This window comes from Notamacropus eugenii, chromosome 1 (genome assembly GCF_028372415.1).
Source record: "Notamacropus eugenii isolate mMacEug1 chromosome 1, mMacEug1.pri_v2, whole genome shotgun sequence".
Lineage (NCBI taxonomy): Eukaryota > Metazoa > Chordata > Mammalia > Diprotodontia > Macropodidae > Notamacropus > Notamacropus eugenii.
In genome coordinates, this window is record NC_092872.1 from 492,812,742 (window position 1) to 492,837,491 (window position 24,750).

The following is a 24,750-nucleotide window of genomic DNA, read 5'->3' on the forward strand; positions in this document are numbered from 1 at the left end:
AACAGTCTCGAAAAGGATATGATTTTCAAATTCAGTGACTCTGAAGATTAAAGTACATCAAGACTTGTTTCTCCAGAAAGAATTTACCTCATTCTTTTGGATATTAATGAAATATTCTAAAGAGAAAATACATCAAGATACATCAAGAGAAGCTACAATTAGATTAGTTTGACATTGTTTTATTTTCCAGGATAATTTAAATTTCTTCTGATTAAAAGTTTCTGAAAAGAAGTGGCTGCTATTTTTTCTTAACATGAAAGAAAGCAGCTCTTTTGCCTCCCCCAACCTTACTCCATAGTCATTTATTTTGAGCTGGTGAGGTCCCTGCTCCTGGAGGAAGTAGTTTGGGTTATTTAAACAAATAGCTATTACCTGACAGTTCTCAAAAAAGCAAGAGTCGATGAATAGAGTCAAGATGGTGGAATAAAGGTGGGTACTCACCTGCACTTTCCTAAATTCCCCTCAAAATTACTTTAAAATAATACCTCAAATCAATTTTGAACCCCAGAACAATTTAGGAGGCTGGCATGAAAGATCTGTCATACCAGGATGGTGGTTGGGCCCGGAGACCAGTGCAGGCCTACCAAAACAGCACCACCACCAGCAGCAGCTTCAGGAGCTCTCAATCCACAGACAGTAAGGGAGATGGATGACTGGTCAGAAAGAGATTATTACAGGAGACCTTTGCTGGTGCTGGTTTAGGACCCAGGACTCTGTCACATTGCCCTTACACAGTTCTGAGTTGAAGTCTCAGGGCCAAAAGGAGCACCAGCACTTGTGGCTACAGGAGGAAAAGGTCCCTTCAGCACAGGTCAGGAAAACAGTGAGCATACTTCTCCTTAGATTATACCATCTTGGAGGAACTGAAAATTTTTACAGATCCCCAGAATTGGCTCTGAAAAAACAGCATAAAACAATATGAAGCTTGGGATAGTGCCCCCTTGACTTTAGAAGCAGAATCCAACTTTAATATAAAGTTTAAAGTCAAGAAATAGTCTGGGAAAATGAGCAAACAGGAGGAAAAAAAAAAAACCTGATCATAAAAAGTTACTGTGGTGCCAGGGAAGATAAAGACAAACTCAGAAAAAGACAACACTGTCAAAACAAGAAAAGCCTCAAAGAAAAATGTGAATTGGACATGAGCCCAATAGAGACCAAAAAGAATTTTAAAAATCAAATAAGAGAAGGAGATGAGGAAATGGGGAAGGAAATGAGAATGATATAAGAAAAATATGAAAAGAAAGTCAATAGATTGGTAAAAAGAGGCACAAAAATCCACTAAAGAGAATACCATAATAAATAGAATAGGCCAAGTGGAATATAAAAGATATACAAAAATTCACTGAAGAGAAATCCTTAAAAAGTAGAATTAGCTAAATGGACAAGAATATACAAAAGACCTTTGAAAAAATCATTCCTTAAAAAATTAGAATTGCACAAGTAGAACCTAATCCACTTAAGAAACAATCAAACAAAATCAAAAGAATGAAAAAAAAATAGAGGAAAATGTGAAATACCTCATTAGAAAAAAACAACTGGCCTGGAAAATAGATACAAAAAATTATTTAAGAATTTTTGCACTACCTGCAAGCCATGATCAAAAAGAGTACCTAGACATTATCTTTCAAGAAATTTTCAAGGGAAACTGCCCTAACATTCTAGAACCAGAGGATAAAATAGAAATTGTAAAGAACCCACCAATCACCTCCTGAAGAGATCCCAAAATGAAAACTCCTAGGAATATTGTAGCCAAATTCCAGAGCTCCCAGGTCAAGGAGAAAATATTGCAAGCATCCAGAAAGAAACAATTCAAAGATCATGCAGCCATAGTCAAGATTACACAAGATTTAGCAGCTTCTATATTAAAGAACTAGAGGGCTTGGAATATGATAGTCCAGAAGGCAAAGGAGCTAGGATTAAAACAAAGAATTACCTACCCAGCAAAACCAAGTATAATCCTTCAGAGGAAAAAAAAATAGACATTCAGTGAAATAGAGGATTTTCAGGCATTCCTAATGAAAAGACTAGAGTTGGATAGATAACTTGATTTTCAAATACAAGAGAAACATAAACAAAATTTCTCTAATAAATGCTTCATTTCTCAAATATATAGAGAACTGAACCAAATTTGTAAAAGTATGAACCATTCCCTAATTTTGACAATTTGAATTCCTAATTTTGACTTTCTTATTTTGAAATTTGACATCCAAATTTTGACAATCTGACTCTCTAATTCTAACTCCCTACATTTGTTATCCTAATTGTGTCAATTTTGCTTCCTAATTTTGAATTTCTATTTTTGACTCCCTAATTTTAACTCACTAAATTTGACAATATAACTACATAAGTTTGACTCTCTAATTTTCACAATTAAACTTTAAAAAATTTTGAGTCATAATTCTGACCTCTTGATTTTGACTCTTTAATTTTTGCCAATTTAACTCTCTAATTCTGCCGATTTGACTCCCTTGATGCCAAGGTCATCCACAATATTCCTGTCCATTGCCAATTATCCTAACTTTTGTCTTGCTCCTGGACTTCAATGACTTTGGAAGAGAGAGTGAGGCTGATGACTTTGTGTAACTCTTCCTCACTTAAGTCCAATTCATGTGGAAGTCAAGACATCCCCCAGTGATGTCATTAGCCCTCTTGAAAAATGAAAGACGAACAACAATCTTCCTCAGGTCATCCTAACTGACTCACAAGTCATACAATCACAGAAATAGAGAGTTAGCAGGAACTTCAGTGGCCATCTGGTCCAACCTGTACACAAAAGGAATCTTAACAACAATATATCCAAGAAATGAGGGTCTGTCCTCTGCTTGAAGACTTTCAAGGATGGGAGACCCACCATTTATTGAGGCAAAAAATTCCACTTTTGGACAGTTCTAATTGTTAGGATTTTTTTCCCTGATAGTAAGCCTAAGTCAGTCTCTTTTAAACTTCTCCCCATGTCTCCTGGTTCTGTCTTATGGAACAAATGTCAAGTCAATTCAACAGACATTTATTAAGTGTTTACTAAGTGCCAGCAACTATACTAAGTGCTGGGAATATAAATGCAAACAAAAAAGAAAGACAGTCCTGCCCTCAAGAAGTTCATGTTCTAATGGAAGAAAGCAACACAGATAAAGAAGCAGAAAAAAAGGGAGCAACATATTGGTAAAGTCCAGAGAGTCAGAAGCAGAGTTGAAAGAGGAAATTACTTTTAATTCATCATTCTTACACAAAATGGATGTTCTGGGTAACTTACCAATAGAAGGGGCCTCCAGGGATGAAGGGATGTTTCAGGGCAGGACTACAGGGATGAAAGGAAATTCAGAAAAAGTTTAAATCCTGACAAGACAGTTTTATCAGGGTGTAGCCACTGAATATTCTACAGCTTCTTGGAACCACAGTTGAGAGTTGAGTGACAGGTGGACACCAAAGATAGATGGGCTTCCCTGAAGAGGACTCAGCAAACTCTTACAACCAGAAATTCTAGTCTTCCCTGAACACCACATATATTTCTCTTTATTCTTACAGGTATAAGGAAAGAGCCTGGATACATGTACTGATGGGTATCTAAACCAAATCCTTTACTGAGCTGGACAAAATCTGAACATTTTATAATCTTTCAGTCTTGGTTCAGAAAATAAGACAAATGGGCATAGTAAAAGTTGAAAGATAGTTGAGGGGAATAAGTAACCTATTAACAAGATATGTTTAAGGCAAGTTAAGGCAAAGCAAAATTTTCCCTGATAAAGAAAATTTCTCTTAAGTCCTTCAAGGTAGCAACATCTAACTTATCCACAACCCTTGGTAATAACGTTAATTTTTTTAGAAGTACAATGTAAAATAGAGCTAGAACTTTGATTCCACACTAATGGATTTCATCTTATTAGATTCATCTCAATGTCTTAAATTGTTCAGATCTTTTTATATCCTGGTTCTATCACCCAGCATGTTAACCAGAGGTGTGCTGAAAAATGTTTAATAACTGATTCTTTGGAAATACAATTACATGATACACTTTTAAAATTTAATCTGCATTATTAACATTTTCTCCATCACTTTGTCTAGATAATCAATAAAAAAATAAATTTTGATTTGTAGAATTTGCCAGTTTCCAAAGTATAAAACTTTTAAATCAGTTGTTGTGAGCTGATATGAGCCAGCACCAGCACACCGTTGGTATTAATTCTCTCCCTTAGTTTTGTGTTCCCTGAAAATAAGCAGCCATCAGTCTTTATCCAAGTCATTAATAAAAATGGCAAGCAGAACAGGAATAAATACAGAACTTTGTGGCACTCCACTATAGACCTTCTTCCAAGGTGGCATCAAACCCTTAGTGACTACTCTTTAGGTCTGGCCATTCAACTAGTTCTGAACATATGTAATTGTCCTGTAGTTCAACCCATATATCTCTCCATCTTTTCCACAAAATAGAAAGAGATACATTATCAAATCTGTTGCTAAAATCAGAACAAACTATTTATATGGTATTTTCCTGATCTACTAGTTTTTGGGATAAACTCTATGTGTACATATATATATATATATATATATATATATATATATATATATATATATATATATATATATATATATATATATATGTATATGTATACATGTGTGTATGTGTAGACACATATATACATGCATATGGCATTCTCCTGACTTACCAGTTTAGTCCTGCCCATAAAGGAAATATATATACAGAGCAGGCACTGTTTTTCTTTACTGTTTGTATTTGTATCTAAACTACATACCTATGAGTTTTCACTTGATTGCTGCCAAATACAAACAGTAAAGAAAAACAGTGACTGCTCTCAAAAAACTTATATTCTAATGGGGGAAAATAACATAAAGGGAGGCAGAAGATCGGGAGGGGTCATCACGGATGGTCACCATGATTCAGTGCTACCCCTAGAACAACTGGTGAGTAATTTGTCCTTTTGAAGTATATATGAAAACTGTTTGAAGAACCATTTAGACTCATGAGATACTTGATTACATGAAAATGGGCTGAATTGATTCCTTTTCTGAGATTTTATTTACTTGAATGTTTTTGTTTCTGCATCTAAAGAGTTTTCTTGCTCCAAGTGCTTACAGTATTTGAAGGCAAAGAATAATTAAAAACTCTCCCCCAAGCCCTTACATGTGTCTAGGGGCTCTTACTTCATAAAATCATTTCTCATCTCTCTTCATTTTCTCGTCTGTTAAATAGGTTAATAATATTTGTACTTCCTACTTCACAGAGCTGATGTAAAGAAAAGTACTCTGTAGCTTGTAAAGAGCTGACGAATGTATGCAATTCACATTATTACTGTCATTATTGTCGGGGCAGGAATTCCCACAGGAGATGAATTTTGAAGGAGGTGTTACGATATGGATCAGCCAATTCCCTGCCAGGTGTATTGGCACACCCCTGCAATCCCTGTTACTTGGGAGGCTGAAACTAGATCTCTCAGGCTGAGTTCTGAGCTGTAGTAGGATGAGCTGGTTGGGAATCTGCACTAAATTCTTCATTAATATGGTGAGTTCTCAGAAGGAGGTGTGTGTGAATGGTGGGGAGGGCTAATAAGCTGTTTAAGGAGGGGCAAACTGATCTAGGTCAGAAACTGAGCAAGTCAAAATTCCTGTGCTAATCATAACAGGTCCAGGCCTGAAAGTTAACCTTCCATTTCTAGAAAGGTAATAAAAATAATAAGAATAACAACAATAGCTAACATTTATATAGTGCTTACTATGTGCCAGATACTGTGCCAAGTGCTTTACAATGATTATCTCATTTGGTTCTCACAACAACCCTGGGAAGTAGGTGCTATTATTATCCCCATTTTACAGATGAGGAAGTAAACTGAGGTAAAGTTACTTGCACAGGGTCTCACAACTGGTGTTTAAAGTTGAATTTGAACTGGGGCCTTCCAGACTTCCAGGTTCAGTGCCCTGTCCATTATGCCACCTAACTGGAAGACCTAGTCTAAAAAAATAGACCATATTCGTAGCAGTTCACTACAAGAAGGGAAAGGGAAGTGTGACCAGACGATAGGAAAACATAAGGAAATTGAATTTCTAGTTCCATAAGTAGGCAATTCTATGTGTTTAGTTGACTGCATTAGAATGGTCTGAACTTTTAGTGTTATTTTGTGATATTGTGGCTAAGGTGGACTTGGATCTAACATGAATAAATTCATGGATTTGGGTGATGACTACACTTCGATTAGCAGCTGTTCTTATCTACATTATGTTTATTATATGATATTGTATATTTCTAAATGTGTCATATCCCCTGTGTCAGACTTAGGTCAAGGACTCTGTGTTAGGAGCCATAGATCTCTTTTATCTCTGCTGGCACTTATCATAATGCTTCACATATAGCAAATACTTTCATAAGTAGTTGAATCATGATCATTTGTTTTAACTAAGGTCTCCTTAATTTACTGTTTTGATATTTGTTTATGTAAGTTAAAATATGTGAATTTTCTAAGAGTGTGTGTATATGTGTGTATGCATGCATTTGAATTTCATAGGCCTTGTATTTCTTAGCAAAAAATTAGACCATCTCAGTATAGTTTCATGACTATTATAATCATGTTCTGGGGGAGGGGGGGGGTAAGTCTTAAGATAACAAATGATTGTGGTTCACAATAGCTTTACAGATAAGACTCCAATGAATGAATGTACTTGTTGTTCTTTCTTAGCCCTGTTTGATAAGAGACTAACATTCCACACCTGGCAGGGAAGAACAGACAGAAAGTTCATGAGTTTTTGCATTTACAAAAAGTTAAAAGTGTTTGCTTAGCAGATTTTAAAGAGTTACAGGCCTTCAGAAATGGCAAGCAGGAACTTCATAAATGTTAGCCACTGTGAACGTCTTCCTCTGATGCCTCATCACGGCGTGAAGTTTTAAAAGGTTATACTAGGTAAAAAACAATTTCATAGGACTTTTTGAATTATAGGAGCAGTAATAGAAAATAAGTAGTTATTAAGCATCTACTATGTACCAGGCTAAGTATTCTACAAATATTATCTCATTTGAGCCTCACAAAAACCATCTGAAGTAGGTACTATTATTGTCCCTGTTTTATAGTTGAGGAACCTGAGGCAGATAGAAATTAAGTGACTTGCTCAGAGTCACGCAGCTAGTAAGTATCTGAGGTCACACTTGAACTCAGGTCTTCCTTACTCCAGGCCCAGCACTTTCTTCACTGCACCACTTAGTGGTCTTGTGCGTTTATCTGAGGACCAACTGAACAAAGCTCAGTGTCTCCACTGCCAGGACAGCTACGGGTTGAATTCGTTTCTGGTCACAGAAACTCAAAAAGACATTCTCCTGGGTTCTAGAGGGTTTGCAATCTACTTTAGTGGCAGGAATACCCACACCCACAAAATCACAGGCCTTCAAAGTGCTGAAAATATTTAATCAAGCCCAGGCAACCGTTTCATACGGAGCATCTTTAACCCCAGAAGCATTCCTGATTTAAAATAACATTTTGCCTTTGAAATTTAATATCAAATGTCAGCATAAGTAATGGATTTAATCATTGTTTTTCCTTGTACTGGACTTAGATGACATTGATAATGTACATATACACACACATATACACATCCATATCTATCCACGTATACATATACACAGATATACACAACACATACACACAAACATTCATATATACACACATACATATATACATACATAATGCATATACATACATATACATACACATATGTGTAGGTATATACACATTTATTTGTGTGTACGTATGCATATGCAAAGTTACTCCTTCTAGTCCGACTTCTTGTTTGCTTTCTAAAGCACTTGATGCCTCCTAAAGAGCACGTCCAGTTCTTGGTTTCTGGTACTCTTGGAAGGTTAAGGAACAGTTTTTAGTGAGGGCTTTCAGAGTTCTTAAGATCTTATTTTGTCAATTGGCCTGCATGAATATGTCATGAGATATTTTAGGCACCATGGCTGATGTAGATCCTGTTACTGGTGTGAATGATGGTAAATAATATTGAGAAGAATATTGCAACCACAAGTAAAATTAATAATGTGCTTTTCAAAAACACACAAATAACTATTTCCTTCATTACTAAACAGATCAAAAGCTTAAAGATATAAGATCCACTCAGGCTCTTTTCTTCTCCCCTCCTCTTTAGGGTGCTTTTGAGATCAGAAAGAAGCTATTCTTGTGGCTTAGTCTTTTTCCTTTTGTTATTGAAGTGCCAAATAATAATAATATCAATAACAACTAATATTTATGTAATACTTCGTAGATTGCAAAGTGCTTTACAAATGTTATCTCATTTCATTCTCACAAAAACCCTGGGAGGTGGGTGCTATTATTATCCTAATTTTATGGATGAAGAAATGAAGGCAGACAGAGATTAGGTGACTTGTCCAGGATTCTGTCAAAGTCAAGTGCAAGTCATGTCATCATTTCTCTGATGGCATGGTCTTCTTTGGCAATGAAGGATGAACACAACAACAGCTAGTAAGTATCTTTTTTTGAAGAGGGGGAATATATTTTATTTTTTCCAATTACATGTAAAAACAATTTTTTAACTTTATTTTTTTACAGTTTTGAGTTTCAAGTTCTCTCACTCACTACCTCACTTAAACCCTCATTGAGAAGGCAAGCAATTTGATAAAGGTTATACATGTGCAGTCATGCAAAATATATTTCCATATTAGTCATGTTGTAAAAGAAAACACAGACCAAAAAAGAAAAAGAAATAAAGTAAAAAAACACTATGCTTTGATCTGCATTCAGATTCCATCAGTTCTTTCTCTGGAGGTCAATAGCATTTTTTATCATAGATCCTTCAGAATTATCTTGGATCATTGTATTGCTGAGAATAGCTAAATTATTCACAGTTGATCATTATACATATTGTTGTCTCTGTGTACAATGTTCACCTGGTTATGCTCACTTCACTTTGTATCAGTTGATGTAAATCTTTCCAGGTTTTTCTGAAACCATCCCCCTTGTCATTTATTACAGTACAATTGTAGTCCATCACAATTGCATACTACAACTTGTTTAGCCGTTCCCCAATTGTTGGGCATCCCCTCAATTTCCAGTTGTTTGCCACCACAAAAAAAGCTAATATAAATATTTTTGTACAGATAGGTTCTTTTGCTTTTTTTGAAAAACTCTTTGCGACATAGACCTAATAGTGGTATTGTTGGTCAAAGAGTATGCATGGTTTTATAGCCCTTTAGACATAGTTCTAAATTGTTCTCCAGAATGGTTAGATCAGTTTATAACTCCACCATCAGTGCATTAGTGTCTCAATTTTCCCATCTCCCAACATTTGTCATTTTTCCTTTTCTGTCACATTAACCAATCTGATAGATGTGAGGTGGGTCCCTCAGAGTTGTTTTAATTTGTATTTCTCTAATCAATAGTGATTTAGAGCATTTTAAAAATATGACTACATCAGCTAATAAATACCTGAAGCCAAATTTGATCTCAGGTTTTCCTGACTCCAGATCCAATACTCTATTGCACCAACTCATTGCCTCAGAGAATGCCCTCTCTCCATTTTTTTCCCAAGTTCTAAGTGATTATATATGACAGGCTGTTTATACAGAAACAGAATTAGATATGTTATGCTTGGGCCCAGAGGGCAAAGCAAGGAGCAGTCCTAGAAAATTTATAAAGAAAATTATTTAGGTTTGTTAACAGAATTTTAAATGTAATCTGAACAGGACCATTCTCTAACCTGTGAATACCTGGAGCCACACAAAGCAATCCAGAGATAGGAGTGGCAAGAAACAGGTGGCAATTTCATTAATTACCTTCAGAGTGAGGAATGGTCTCTATGCTGGAGTAAAGGCACAGTTCATATACATAAATCACGTGGGGAAGAGGCAGAAAGGTGAATTGCAAATAATCATTTTCAGGGCTTGAGTGGTTTTCCACAAGCCCACAAATGTAGGACAATACAGGTGTTCTGGAATCCTGTGGGAATGGTATTGTTTCAATTCTTTGGGGGTTGTTTTTTTTTGGTGGAGCACAGGACCAGAGTTCTGTGACAGGAACAGGTTCTACAATCTTTATTTCATTTTCCTTAATGTACACAGGAACAGGAATTGATGATTGTGAGAGCATTGTCAAGGGTTTGACTGATCATTTCGAGGTGCGTTGTAAGCTTCTGATTCCCAAGCCAGAAGAGGCAGCTCTGATAAATCTAAATTTTTAGTATTTTCATTATACACATATCAATTAATATGAAAATCATAATTCCCTTCATTAATTCAGTATAGGGAAGAATTTTCTAATGACTGGAGGTATTTGAGCAAAGCTTGACTACAACCAGTAGTATGTTGTAGAGATGATCATATTAAATAGCTTTTTTAGGCCCTTTCTAATTTGAAGGTTTTGCAATATACTGACATTTTTTTATATTTGTAACCCTCAGATACACCTGTACTTTGGGGACCATGGCCTTGGGATCATGATTGCCTTGAGAGAGAGAGAGAAAGAGAGAGAGAGGGAGAGTTATTTATTGAATGACCTGGTATAGAAATATTTAATCACTGGAGTGATGGTTAAGACATTTTCCAACTTAGTTGACTCTTTATTAGAATATCACTCAACTATTGCTGTAGGATTATTTTTCTTAAAGTAAGAGAAAGGTCATGTTCTAGAAAAGGCAATACAGAGCAAGGGCTTGGGTGAACAGAAGGATTATACTCCTGCTCTTACTTATCAGTGGTTCTCTTTTTTTAAAACTTTAAAAAAAAATTTATTTTCTCTCTTTACCTCCCTCCTTCAAAAAAAATGAAAATAAGAAGAAAAGCAAAATCCTTAAAACAAATTTTAATATTTTGAGCAAAACAAATTCCCACATTGGTGATGTCCAACAATACATGTGTCATTCTCCATCTTGAGTCTATAACCTCTTTGTGAGGACATGGGTAGCACGTTTCCATCATAGTTCCTCTGGAACTATTATTGGTTCCTTCGCTGGACAGAATTATTAAGTCCTTCTATTTTTTTGTTTTTACAGTATTGATATTAGTGCATAAATTTTTCTCCTTGTTCTGTTCACTTCACTCTGAGTCATTTCAAACAAGTCTTTCCAGGTTCCTCTGGAAACTACCCCTTTTATAATTTCCTATGATATAACAATATTCCATTACATTCATATGCCATTCTTCCATTCTCCAAATGATGGGCACCCTTTAGTTTCTATCTGCTTTCTACAACAAAAGGTGCTGCTATAAATATTTTTGTACATATGGTTATATTTGTTCTCTGAGCCTCAGTTTCCTCATCTATAAAAATGAGGGAGTAAACTCTGTGATCTCTAACATCCTTCCAACTCTAAATCTATGATCTTATGATACCTAAAGCCCTATAAAATTAGGTTATTATAATCATAACCTGAAATGAATTTATTTCTATTTATGTATTGCTAGACACCCCTCCCCCAGTCCATAGGAGCACTTAGGTATTTACCAAAGAGTGGGCCTTCACGTTAGCTCAGAATATACAGACCATTTCCTGCCTCTTACCTCTGCTTTCTAGAATCCTTAGCTTCCTCCAAGCTTAGCTCGTGTACTAAAAGTCTTTCAATATCATCTTCCTTGTGCTCAGCTTATCATGTATATACTTCCTTGTTTATATGTTGTTTCTTCCCACTAGACTATAAACTCCCTGAGGGTAGTGACTATTTCTCATTTTGTCTTTTGTATGCCCCAGCATGCATGTCTAGTTTCCTTCCTCCAATGAAATTTTTAAAAAAAGCTTTTTGCTTATAACCACTATTAGCTCTTTGGTTTCATTTTATTTTATTTTAGAGTAAACTGTGGTTGTGATAACCTGTGTGAACTCTTTGATATTTTTCAGAATTGACAGTGGTTGCATAGCCACTGTGGCTCTTTGGTTTTATTTTATTTTTCAGAGTTAGCAGCAGTTGCCTAACCTCTGTGACACCCATAGGTGGATCCTGATTGTAGCCCCAGGGCAAGGGAGAACAGCACCCTGGCCACAATTCCAGGGTGGAGAAGAGAGTTTGTGTTCACTCACAGACCACAGCATAGGCCAGGAGAGCAGTGACTACATTTTGGCTTAGACCCTACCACCTTGGAAGAAACGAAAACTTACAACCACCAGAACTAGCTCTGAAAACAATAGCATGGAAAACCTAAAGCTTGAGACAGTACCCCCTCTACTCCAGGAGCAGAGCCCAATTCGAAGATAACATTAGAAGTCAAAAAATAGACCAAAAAAAATGAGCAAAGAACTTTAAAAAAAGAACCTGACCATAGAAAGTTAATATAATGACAGCGAAAATCATAACACAAACTCAAGAAGACAATGATATCAAAACAGCTATACACAAAGCCTCAAAGAAAATGTGAATTGGTCTCAAGCTCAAAAAGAGTTCCTGGAAGAGCTCAAAAAAATCTTCAGTATCAAAGGAGAAGAAAAAAATGGGTAAAGAAATGAGAGTGATGCAAAAAAATCATAAACAAAGAGCCAACAGTTTGGTAAAGGAGGCACAAAAAATACTGAAGAAAAAAAAAACTTAAAAAGCAGAATAGGCCAAATGGTAAAAGAGGCACAAAAATCCACTGAAAAGAAGAACACCTTAAAAAAGCTTAACTGGCCAAATGGAAAAAAAATGTGCAAAAATTCACTGAAGAGAAGAACTCCTTAAAAAGCAGTCTTGACTATATGCACAAGGAGGTACAAAAGCTCTCTGAAGAAAATCATTCCTTAAAAATTAGAATTGGACAGGTAGAAGATAATCTACTCAAGAAACAATCAAAATAATGAAAAAGAAAAAATATCTCATTGGAAAAATAACTGACCTGGAAAATACATCTAGGAGAGATAATTTAAGAGTTATTGCACTACCTGAAAGCCATGATAAAAAAAAAAAAACCTATAGATGTCATTTTTCAAGAAATTATCAAGGAATACTGCCCTGATATTCTAGAACTAGAGGGTAAAATAGATATGCAAAGAATCCACTAATCACCTCCTGAAAGAGATCCCAAAATGAAAAGTCTCAAAAATATTATAGCCAAATTCTAGAGCTCCCAGATCAAGAAGAAAATATTGCAAGCAGCCAGAAAGAAAAAATTCAAATATCATGGAGTCTTAGTCAAGATAAAATAAGATTTGGCTGCTTCTACGTTAAAGAATTGGAGGGCTTGGAATATGCTATTTCAAAAGGCAAAGGAGCTAGGAAGACAACTAAGAATCACCTACCCAGAAAAACTGAGTATAATCCTTGGGAGGAAAAATTAGATTTTTGGTGAAATAGAGGACTTTCAAGAATTCCCATTGAAAAGACCAGAACTGAATAGAAAACTCGACTTTCAAATGGAAGACTCAAGAGAACACAAATAAATAATCAGGAAAGAGAAATCATAAGGGATTCAATTAGGTTAGACTATTTATATTCCTTTATGGGAAGCTGATATTTGTAACTCCTAAGAGTTTAAGAAGGCAAGGATGTGAGTTAATTATGATGGGATGATATCTAAAAATATTAAATTAAGGGATGAGAGAGATGCCCTGGGAGAACAGAGAAGGGAGAGGTAGAATGGGGGTAAATTATCTCACATAAAAGAGACACAAAAGAGTTTTTACAGTGGAAGGGATGATGGGGTGGTGGTGGACAGCACTTAAACTATTAGAGGGAAATAAAGAGGGAATAACATACACATTCACAGTCTCTTACCCTACAAGGAAGTAGAAGAGGAAGGAGATAACAGAAGAGGAGCTGAATGGAAACAAGGGAGGATTGGGAGAGGTAAAGGTCAGAAGCAAAACACTTTTGAGGAGGGAGAGAGTGAAAGGAGAGAGAAAAAAGATTAAAAAGGGTTGGAGAGAAATACACAGTAAATAATTATAACTGTGAAAAAATTTTTACAGTAAATTTATTTGATTAAAGTCCAAAGCATCTGTGTCAGTTACCTTTGTAATGTAATAGTAAGCACCCCAACACACACAGGGGGACCTGCTATCACAAGTTCTTAGATCTGCATTCATAAAAGGAAAGCAGCTTTCAAGGGGTTAGCAATCACTTTAATCAAGCACAAGTATCAGAAAAAATCAAAATCAAAATTTCAGAGAAAATACAGAAAAATCAAAAGTCAACAGACATGCTTCCAAAATGTCTAACCATTATATGCATACATACATACCAGAGAGGGAAGCATCAACTTCTGGGATTTAGCTGGGGAGCTCCTAGAGGCTTCCCAGAGTCTCTCTGGCCAAAGAAACACTTCTAGTCAGTAAGTCCCAAAGTAAAACCTCACCCTCAGAGTATTTATACATTTTTTAGAGCCAGAGAGCATGACCCCCTGACCTAGTGCCTCAACAGAAAAAAAAAAGGTACTTGGGACCTTCTTACAAAACAGCTCTACTAATCAAGCTTCCCACAATGGGCAGGCCCATCAGTGGGTGGGAAGGATCCTCCTTAATCACATTATTCAATCAGAGGCACTTTTAATAAAACAAAACCTGCAAAAGATCCTATTTTACTTGCCATTTCAAGTAGCCCTTAGAACAAATTGTTCTCATCTATCTATTCTGATGGGGGAAAGGCTTCATGGGGTAAGACATCCCTCTAGCTCACTGATGAGTTTGAGGCCTGTTAATCTCCTCAACCTGGTTTAGCCCATCTTCTGAGACAGTTTTACTAGGGTGTGGCCATTGTGCATGTGGCTCCTAGAGGTTGTAGCATGAGGAGGATACAAAAGTTGGAAGAGAGGAAGAATTCAAGCTGAAGGACAAGAGGGAGAAATATTCAAGGAGAAAGAAAAGAAGTATGGTACAGTGGAAAGAGCACTGACTCTGGAGTCAGAGTCCCTGGGTGACCCTGGGCAAGTCACTTAAATTCTCTAGGGCTCAGATTCCTTTTCTGGAAAATGTTGGGGTTGAACTATATGACCTCTAAAGTCCCTCTGAGCTCTAAGTCTATGCTCCTATGACTTGAGGAGAAGGATAATTTACCTTGTTAATATTTTATATATCCATTCCTCTATTAGACCATGAGCTATGGAGAACAAGCACTGTCTTTTACTTCTCTTTGGATCTCCAACACTTAGCATGAGGCCTAGCACTTAGTAGGTGCTTAATAAAGGTTTGTCGTCTTATCAACTGCCTAGTTGCTTGCATATCGTCTCCCCCATTAGAATGTGAACTTCTTGAGAGCAGGGACTGTTTTTGCCTTCCTTAGTATCCCCGGCATTCAGCACAGTAAGGGAAACATAATAAATCTTAGCAAATGCTTATTGACTGACTGACTGACTGAAGTAAGGGAAGAGATTGCTAAGACAAAGGAAAGGAAGTTGGTTATAGCTCTAAGGCTAACAAAGTAAGAAGACGTTAAAGAAAAGATGACACAACACTAGAACTGAAAACTTCTAGTACTAATTTGTCACAGCAGTTTTCCAGGGCTACTAGTATGAAAGATAAAGGACTAATTGGAAAATACTTTTACAGTGACCTACATTATATTTCTGTCATGAGCAAGTGACTTCTATTTATACTCCAAGTACAGCCTAGTCTCCTTCCTAGAAGGAAAGGTAAAGAGGCTTAAAGAATGTCCTTTTGGTCCCCAAGTTATCACTAAGAGAAGAGGACAAATGTGAGAGATATTATGAAAGTAGAACCAATAAGACCTCGCAACTGATACAATAAGTGCTGAGGGAGAGAGACAAGTAAATCATGACTGAGTGAATAGAAAAGTGATGGTGCTGTCAATAGGAATAAGAAAGTCTAAGGAAAAGGTGGGTTTAAAATAACAGATGAGTTCTACTTTGGACAACATAAGTTTAAGAGCCTAGGGAACATCCATTTAGAAAAGTCCAGGGGCATTTGGCACTTAGTCCAGTGGCACTACTATCTAAATGGCAGTCAACTGACAGACTACAGCTCAGGAGAAACACTAGAACTGGATATATGAAGCTGGGAGTCATCTGAACAGAGAAGATAATAGAATCCATGGAAGCTAATGACATCAACAAAGGAAAGTATAGAAAAAGGAAGAGAAGAGAGTCCAGGACAAAATCTTGAGTTATGCCCATAGTTAGAGAGAGAGAGAGAGATGAATGTTTATTGAGGAAAGAAAAATGAGAAGGAATGGCTAGACAGGTAGGAGAACCAAAACAGATTCACAGCATGAAAACACACAATGGAGAGCCTGTGCAAGAGAAGAAGATATGTCAAGTGCTTCAGAAAGGTCAAGAAGCATTAGGATTGAGGAACAACTACTTGGTTTGGTAATTAAGCAATCATTGGTGACTTTGGAGAGAATAATTTCTTTCTAAATGCACAAGGATGATAATAGAAGTCAAATAGAAACTGATAGTGAAAAAATAAGCCTCAAAGGTAGTGGATTAAACCTCATAACACCTTGTCTAACAGTGAATCAATGTCCTTTGGTGAGGAGTAAATTGCCAGAATGGGACACCACATAAAGGGAGGAAAGAAAAAGATGGAGGGAGACTATGCAGTTGATAATATTTAATATCATTTTTGGACTTTAATAAGGGCCAGAGCTTGAATTAATCAATCAATATGATCTGTAACTGCCATGGACAGGCACATTTGTTTCGAAGGATTACTTTTCAGTACTATTTCAACTAGCTAAACTGTTACAAAGGGCTTGATTGATGGAGAGGAACACAGCTTTGAGCTCATTCTTAGCGTGGTCTCCTCTTTCTTACCCTTATTTGGAGGAAGTTTCTGCAAATTTCAAAGGGTCTGGAGGCTTCGGGATTTCCATCTTCCATTTGTGAATTTGCAATGTCTCTGGAATACCTGATGGCAGTGTCTGCATTGAGAACCAAGGACATCCCAGACACAGATTCAAAGCTATAAAGAGCCTAACAGAAACATTGAAATTTACCTAAAGGAAACATCTTGAGGACCCTAGCACAAGAATTTCTAGGGACTTTTGAGATGTCTTTTTTGCCACATGTGCTCTCTAAGCTATGAGTGTATTTTCCCCTGAATTCTGAATGTACTGATTGGAGAGTGTGGGAAAGTTTTGAGGAATGTTTGTACCACTATTCTACATTAGTAAATTGTTGTTGTTCAGTTGTTTCAGTTGTGTGATCCTATTGGGAGTTTTCTTAACAAAGATACTGGAGTGGTTTGCCATTTCCTTCTCCAGCTCATTTTACAGATGAGGAAACTGAGGCAAACATAATTAAGTGACTTATCCAGGGTCACACAGTTAGTAAGTATGTGAGGCTGGATTTGAATTTAGGAAGATGAGCATTCCTGACTCCAGACCTGGAACTCTCCACTGCACCACTTAATGCAGTATTTACCTTAGCAAATGTTTCATTTCTAAAAACTAAGTCTGGCTAATGAGTAGGTAATCAACTGACAATCATGTCAGGAAGTATCACACAGATGGAGACTTGTGAGCTATCAAGCAGTAGAAATACAACATTCCCCCAGCTCCTTGAAGTTGACCCTGCATCTCTGAAGGTACAAGTAGAAGCTTCGGCCATGCTCTAGGCACCCAACCTGATAGTATGAGTTGGGATTGGGATAGTAGTTTCAGAGCATAAACAACAACACTAATGGAAAGCAAAAGATTTGTGTGACCAGTATTTCCTGATTGGTCCCCTTGTTTCCCTATGCCTGGGGCTATCAAAGACGATATATTACTGAGCCAGGAAGAGCCACCCACCCAGCAGTCTATAAAAGGAAAGAAGGTCTCATCTCTCTTTTTCCTCTTTTAAGCACATTGCTTTGGGACTTTGTCAGCTCCTTCTTGGATTTCTGGAGAGCAGGAAGAGGGGGAAAATCCCCTCTATTGCCAAATGAGTCCATTTAATCAATAAATCAAGAGGCATTCATTAAGCACCTACCAAGCACCAGGAAATATGTTGAACTTCCTGAGCAAGCAAAAGTTTTTTTCCCTACCCCCAAAAGCCTCTAATATAATGATGGTTATGAACATATGGCAAGGAGAACATGTGTGTGTCTAGATGAGTCTGAAACTGGATCTCAAGTCCTGAATGCTTCTTCTGTTTTGTGTTTCTTTCCCTGAGCACAGATCACTGATCAGTAATCCTGAGAAACAGATGTGTCCACCCTTGGCAGTTGTAGAGCACATGCTCAGCTCCATAAGAAATGCCTCAGTCCAGCAAATCATGGTGCTCTCCTGATTCCTCTCTCTAAACAGGCATGGAAGAGAGCCTGTGCAAGGATATGAAATCAGAAGGTGGAACGCTGTGTATGAGGAACAGCAAAGGCCAGTTTGACTGTACCATATAGATACAGATAGAGATCACAGTGTGTGTTGGGGCAGGGGAGAGAGGGTATGATTTTGAAAGATAGGCTGGAGCCAACTTGTGAAGGGCTTTAAATTCTAAACAGAGGAATCTGTACTTTATTCCAGATGCAACAGGGATATATCAAAATTTCTTAAGCAGGGGAGTAATGTGGCCAAATCTGCTTTAGGAATATTACTTAGGCCATTGTGCATAGAATAGATTGTAGAAGAGAAAGATTGCAAGGAGTATATCTAAATAGTCTAGTTGAAAAGTGATAAGGTCCTAGACTGGGGTAGTTGGAAAAGAGTCTCCTCTTCTTCAGGCTGTTGTGAGTAGAGAAAAGGAGATGAATATGAGAGTTGCTGAGGGGGTAGAATGGAAGAGATTTGGCAAATGAGTGGATACACCACCTAATCTCTAGATGGTACTCATTATTACACAAAAACCCTTTGGTTCTTCCCTTATTAACTATGTCACCAACCACTGTTAATATACTAAATCTATTTTCCTCTCCTCAAGCTCAGTCCTTTACTGTCAGATTTTGACTCTTACTTAATTGAGAAAGTACAGACCCTTTGGTGTTAGCTTCTTCTCACCTAATCCATACCTCAAATTCCCATTCTCTGTTCCTTTGCTCAAGACACTGAGGAAGAGGTGACCTTTCCTTATCGAGGTCAAACCTTCTGTATTTGTGCACTTGATCCTATCCCTGGACTTGGTTGTTGCTTGGAGAGGGTGGGTAGAGGGTGGATCCTGTGACTTGGTAGTGGGGCTTCAGCCCATGATCTCAAGATTAGGGGAGGCGGTTTGGCCTTCAAGGTCCAGAGCTTGAGAGAGGAATCTGAGAGCAATTTAATCCAAATTTAATGCTTTCTCTGCCCCATGGTGGGACAGTGGATAGACTGAGGGACCTGGAGTTAAGACCTAAACGTCAGTCCTGCCTCAGACGTGCTATATGACCCTGAGCAAGTTAATCTCTTGTGCCTTGGTTTCCACAGCTGCACAAAGGAGATAACTGTAGCAACTACTTCACAGATTAGTTATAAGAATGAAATGAGGTAACATTTGTAAAGTGCTTTGTAAACCTTGAAACACTATGTAAATGCTAGCTTTTATTATGGACCTTGAGTCCAAAGCCAGTTGATATGAGACTCTCTCCTCATGGGTAGAGATAAATGCCCTGTGCCTTCATGAAGGTCAGAATAGAGCCGATGAGAGTAGCAGAAAAAAAAGATCTGATTCAGTCTCTTCAGTCTGTTTGGGTTCTTCTGACTTCCAATTTCCACAGAAAAGTTCTGCAATGCCAACTTCTCTTCAAATTGATTAAGGGAAAGAAAGACTCTGGAAAGAAGGCAACGTGAGAGGAGCTAGGAGTGTCTATCACATCCTTATCCACACTTTACTGCATTAGAATTTCCCTTTGAGTGAGATCTGTTACTCTCTCCCTCCCCCCCCCTCTCCTTTGAGCTGAGTTATCTTGATCCCAATGGGAGTGCTCATTTATTTTAGGTATTATTTGGCATATATCCTCATATGTGTACTTTCTCTGGTTTCTGTTTTTCTACCAACTTGGAAAAACTGGTTTCTTTGCTATTTGCTAAGTATGTATTCATTGTAAAACTGGTATTTGATGGGAAGGGGGTCAAACAGCCTATAAAGCTTGGCCTCCCCTTCTTCTGTTAGAAAATAGAGATAGGAGTTCAGCTTTAACCTAAAAATTACATTTCCTAGACTAACACTACTTAGGGGAGCAGATAGATGTAATTCCAGTCCAGTACTCTCTGTCTTAGGAGAGCAGAGGAGTCAAACCTTTGGTCTTACCTCCTGCTTCCCTTTCTGGCAGAAATTAAGTCTCCATTGGAGAAAGGGGAGGGGAGGAGATGCTAAAGGGGTTTATTTTTGCCTCCCTGCAAGCCACATACAATAATCCTTGCTATACTATTACAAATAAATATTGCTATTATTATTTATTAAATTAATATTAAAATATTATTAATAAATAAAATACAAGTTAATTGGAAGTAGAAAACAATGTCAAGGTGGGGTGAAGAACCTATAGAAAGTGGCCCCTGAGCTGAGCCTTTTAGGAAGCTAGTAGTAAAAGAAGTCAGGTTAGAGTGCGTGGGGGACACAACCTATACAAAGATGAAAAAGACAGAGACAGGAGCTAGAATACTGAATTCTCATAATATCAAGGAAATCAATTTGATTGAGACATTACATGCAGAGGAGAAATGGACAGGGTTGAGGGACTAAACCAGATTGGTGACCCTGTAAAAGGAGAGCAGGGAAGGGAGGTGGAGAAAAGAGAGACGAACCAAGAATGACTGAAAGGGTGGTGAAGGAAGAGGTAATAACTGGTAAGCCATGCCTGTTTACATACTTAACCTCAGCCAGAGGCAGTGACACACTTCTTTGAATGTGAATCATCACAGATTTGGTACTTGGCAAAATTTAGGATAGTCTATACTGCCATCTGAGTCCCCTTCTCCCATAGACTGGATTTATTGACTGAAAGTAAGAGAGATGGACATTTCTCCAATGCCCAGCCCTAATCTATAGCTGGGTTAGAAGTGGGAAGCTAATCTGATGAAATATCCTGGATTTTTGCAAGGGCAGGAATTGCCAGATCCAATTTGGCTCTTAATAGGTTAGAAAATGCCAAGAGTTCAAAAGACTACATAGACCAGGATACATTGCAAGCTGTATTAATTGTTCCTCCAAGGAAGGTCAAACTAGAGGCTTGCTGAGTAATGTAGTTCTTGGGCACTCTGATTTGGCCTCAGATTCTGCCAGTTCTACTGCTCTCCAACGTCACTAAGGACTGGGCCTTAACTTTTCACAAAGTCATCACAGAGACAAGGAGAAACAAGGTGTCTGGGTTAGAAAAGCCTGGGTCCAGAAACTGGAATAGAACCCAGAAGTTCTGACTGTTCCCTTTCTCCCCATCTCCCTTATTTTATACACCTTATCCAAGATGATTCCATTTCTTCATCAGGGCATCAAGAAGAGTCTGTATAACCTGCTTGGTACAGAGTTCAACAAGACCATGTCACACATAACTGGAAAGAAGGGGAGAGAAAAGGGAAACCACTTGTATCCAACTGAAGACCAGCAGCCAGCTCAGCTCATAAATTCATAGGATGTAAAGCTTAAAGCTGAGAAAGTCTTTAGAGACCATCTATTATAACCCCCTCATTTTATAGGCAAGACAATTGAAGCATAAAGACAGTTAAATGACTTGCCCAAGGACACACAGTTAGAGTAGCATAGGTAGGACTGAAACCTAGGTCCTCTGGTTCCATATCCAGTAAGGTATTGGTCCACATTCTCATCCCAGCCCTGTTCAACCCAGCATCATTGGTTTGTCAATGCAGGTCATTCTTTATGTGCTGTTAATAGTGATAACACAACTGAAGTTCACAAGAGAGGGCAAAGTAGAAGGAAGAGAATATAGGAATATTATGACATTCATACAACAATAATAGAAACTAGGAAAACTGGGCCTGGAATCAGGAGAACCTGAGTTCCCAATCCAGTCTCAGAAACCTACTAGCTGTGTGAACCTGGGTAAGCCACTTAACTTCTGTCTACCTCAGTTCTCTCATCTGTAAAATGGAGATAGTAACAACCCCTACCTCTCAGAGCTTTTCTGAGAATCAGATGAGATAATAATTGTAAAGTGCTTAGCAATGTGTCTGGCACACACACACACATACATATATAATATTATATATAAGTTATATAATGTTAGTTATTTTTATTAAGTGACAGCAATGAATTGAATTCAGGTCTTCTGACTCCATATTCAGTATTTGATTCTTTTCATTACACAGTAGTGCCCCCTAATCCAGGGACTTGAAATCATCAGCAACCCAAGGGGGGAAATTCTATCCCCAGACTCAGTGCTAACAGTGAGTCAGAGCCAACCCTTCCCTTCCCTCTCCCCCTCTCCATATAAGCAATGCACTATGCTTGTATACTAAACCCTGGCATTTGTTGACAAGGAGTACTAAATGATTTTTTATTAAAATAGGCCACTCTATTTCAAAGGGAACTTATTTTCACTGTAGAGAGAGATGGGTTTCCGTAGGCCCACAATGTAAACAAAGACAAAGTGACTTACCCGGGGATACACAATTACTGTCTGAGGTCAAATTTGAACTTGGGTCATCCTGACTCGAGGCCTGGCACTCTATCCACTGCAACATCTAGATGCCTCCATTTGATATGTATGTAACAGTCTGGTCCTATAATTTCTCTGGGTCTCAGGTTTTTTTTGTCTGTAAAGAAAGAGGGGTTCTATGAGATGATTTCTTTGGAGCCTTCCAGGTCTAAGTTCTATGAGAACATGAGATTCTTGTTTAGTCTCCTAACTCCTCAACTTTTCTTCCTATTGAGGGTCCTTGGAGAATCATGACTAATTCAACTGAGTGAGGTATGGCTTCAGGCCAAGCCTCAGATTAGGTCCACAGGCTTGTAATCAGCCTACTCTAGTCCCTGGTGTCACCGGATGAACTAGCATTCAACAGGATGGCTGTCAGATCCTTGTACTGGACGCCTCAGGAAGCATTTGCGAAGAAGAATGATTGGAGGACCTCCTGTTGGGCTTCAAAAAGTAATGCCGTCTTTTGTCCAGCAGATGGCAATAACTCACTCTAATTGACTGCTTTAGTAACAATCTAAATAATAAAGAATCATAATACCGGGGACGTCATGATGCTCAAATGAGATAATAGATATAATACACTTTACAAACCTTAAAGTGTTATCATATGACTATCTTGTTGTTGTTGAGTCATATCAGTTTGTGTTCAACTCTCTGTGATGCCCTTTGGGGTTTTCTTGGCAAAGATGCTAGAGAGGTTTGCCACTTCTTCCTCCAGCTCAGTTTACATATGAGGAAACTGAGGCAAACACGGTTCAGTGACTTGCCCAGGCTCACACAACTGGTAAGTGCCTGAGGCCAGATTTGAATTCAGGAAGATGAGTCTTCCTGACTCCAGACCCCGCGTTCTATCTAGTAGGAGTAGGAATGTAGTGATAGTAGAGGTAGTAGTAGTAGTCGGAGGAGGAGGATAGTAGGAAAAGTAAGAGTATTAGTATTGTGGTGATAATAGGAAGAGGAGAAGAAGGAGTTGGAGTATAGTAGTCATCACCTGTCCTCCAACCAGGTGATGCCTTCATTCCCTAGCCTTCAACTTTGCTCCTCCTGAGTTCAAGCAATGTTTATAAAACAATACAGGGGTGTGCCGCTAAATGTTTAACAGCCAGGCTCTCCAGAAGAAAAAAAAAACTAATGTATGCACACACTTTTAAGTTTAATCTGTATCATTGACACTTTAAGTCTAGCTAATCAACAAAACAAGTGCCAATCTCTGAGGTGCTAGTGCTCACACTCAAAATTTAACAGTCTGGCAAGCAAGCCAATTAGAGTTGGCTCCAGCACACCCCTGAATACTACTCTATATTTTCTCAGAGAGTCCACAGTATCATCACATTAATTCACTGAATTACTGTGAGTTATTTAAAAGGACTGGAGCAGTTCTCGTATTGTAGGTGGAGACCCTGAAGCATTAGAAAGAGGAGCATTTGCCTAAAATCTCACAGTTAAAAAGTGTTAATCCCTAGTAGTTGAATTCAATTCTCTTCTGGAAGGGGAAGAGATTTCAGTAGGTCACTTTCTCTCCTTAAAGATCACCTGCAGATAGCAGAGTATCCCATAAAGCAGTACAATCTATTCCTGAATATCAAAATTCATTAAAAAGTCATCAAATGGAGTCTAGGATGCTTTACATGCCTTATTTTATAATACTGCTACCTTAAATGGTTTTGATTTAGGCTAACATACAAGAGAATTTGCATTTCCCATACACACACCTCCTGGCAGTGAATGAAGGTGTTCTGGGTGGGAAAGGGAAGTCAGCCCAGAATTTAAAAGTTGCCATGGATAATGCACAAGATTGAGAACATGTTCATATCCACCTAATCAAATCTTTGCTGCTGCCTTTGAACTGTGCTGTACATGAGCATACTTGCACATTTGTGCTTGTATCTGTGGCTTTGAAGTCTGGTAAACTACCCTCTGGTGTTATTTTTGGAGGGGGATTTCTGAGCCCCAAGTATGGTGATAGGTCTTTATAGAAATGCTGCTGTCAGATGATTTTAGAGTGATTATGAAACTAGCCTCTTTCTGAAATCCCAGACACATCATAAAACTAGTCTTCAAAAAAGAAGCTTTTTTGAGGAACAATTTGGTTTATAAATACAGCAAAATCATATTAGAGATGTAGAACCTCACTTTTCCACAGATTCAGCCTACAGGCCAAATAATTTCTTCCTTATCCACAGGAAAACTATGTCTTCTCTTAGAACCCAGAAAATTAGTGCTGTCCTCCCTTGACCTTGTCTTATATATGTGTTATTAACAGATCCTTGTTTTTCCTTTGTTCTCTAAGAAGACCATGACAACAGGGAGGTGATGCTAGGACATGCAAGTG

General features: G+C 37.9%; 1 protein-coding gene across 2 annotated transcripts in view; it reads left to right on the top strand.

Annotated features, from left to right (window-relative positions):
* The window catches only part of TRAF2 (TNF receptor associated factor 2), a 120,779-nt gene that overhangs the window by 28,294 nt on the left and 67,735 nt on the right, over window positions 1-24,750 (top strand). The window contains exon 1 of one of the 2 annotated variants that reach the window (XM_072633038.1): window positions 5,498-5,515. The exons of the other annotated variant lie outside the window; for it this stretch is intronic. The gene's annotated coding sequence lies outside the window, so the exon portion shown is untranslated. Of the gene's footprint in view, window positions 1-5,497; window positions 5,516-24,750 lie in introns of those variants that run through there. 2 annotated transcript variants of the gene reach the window in all.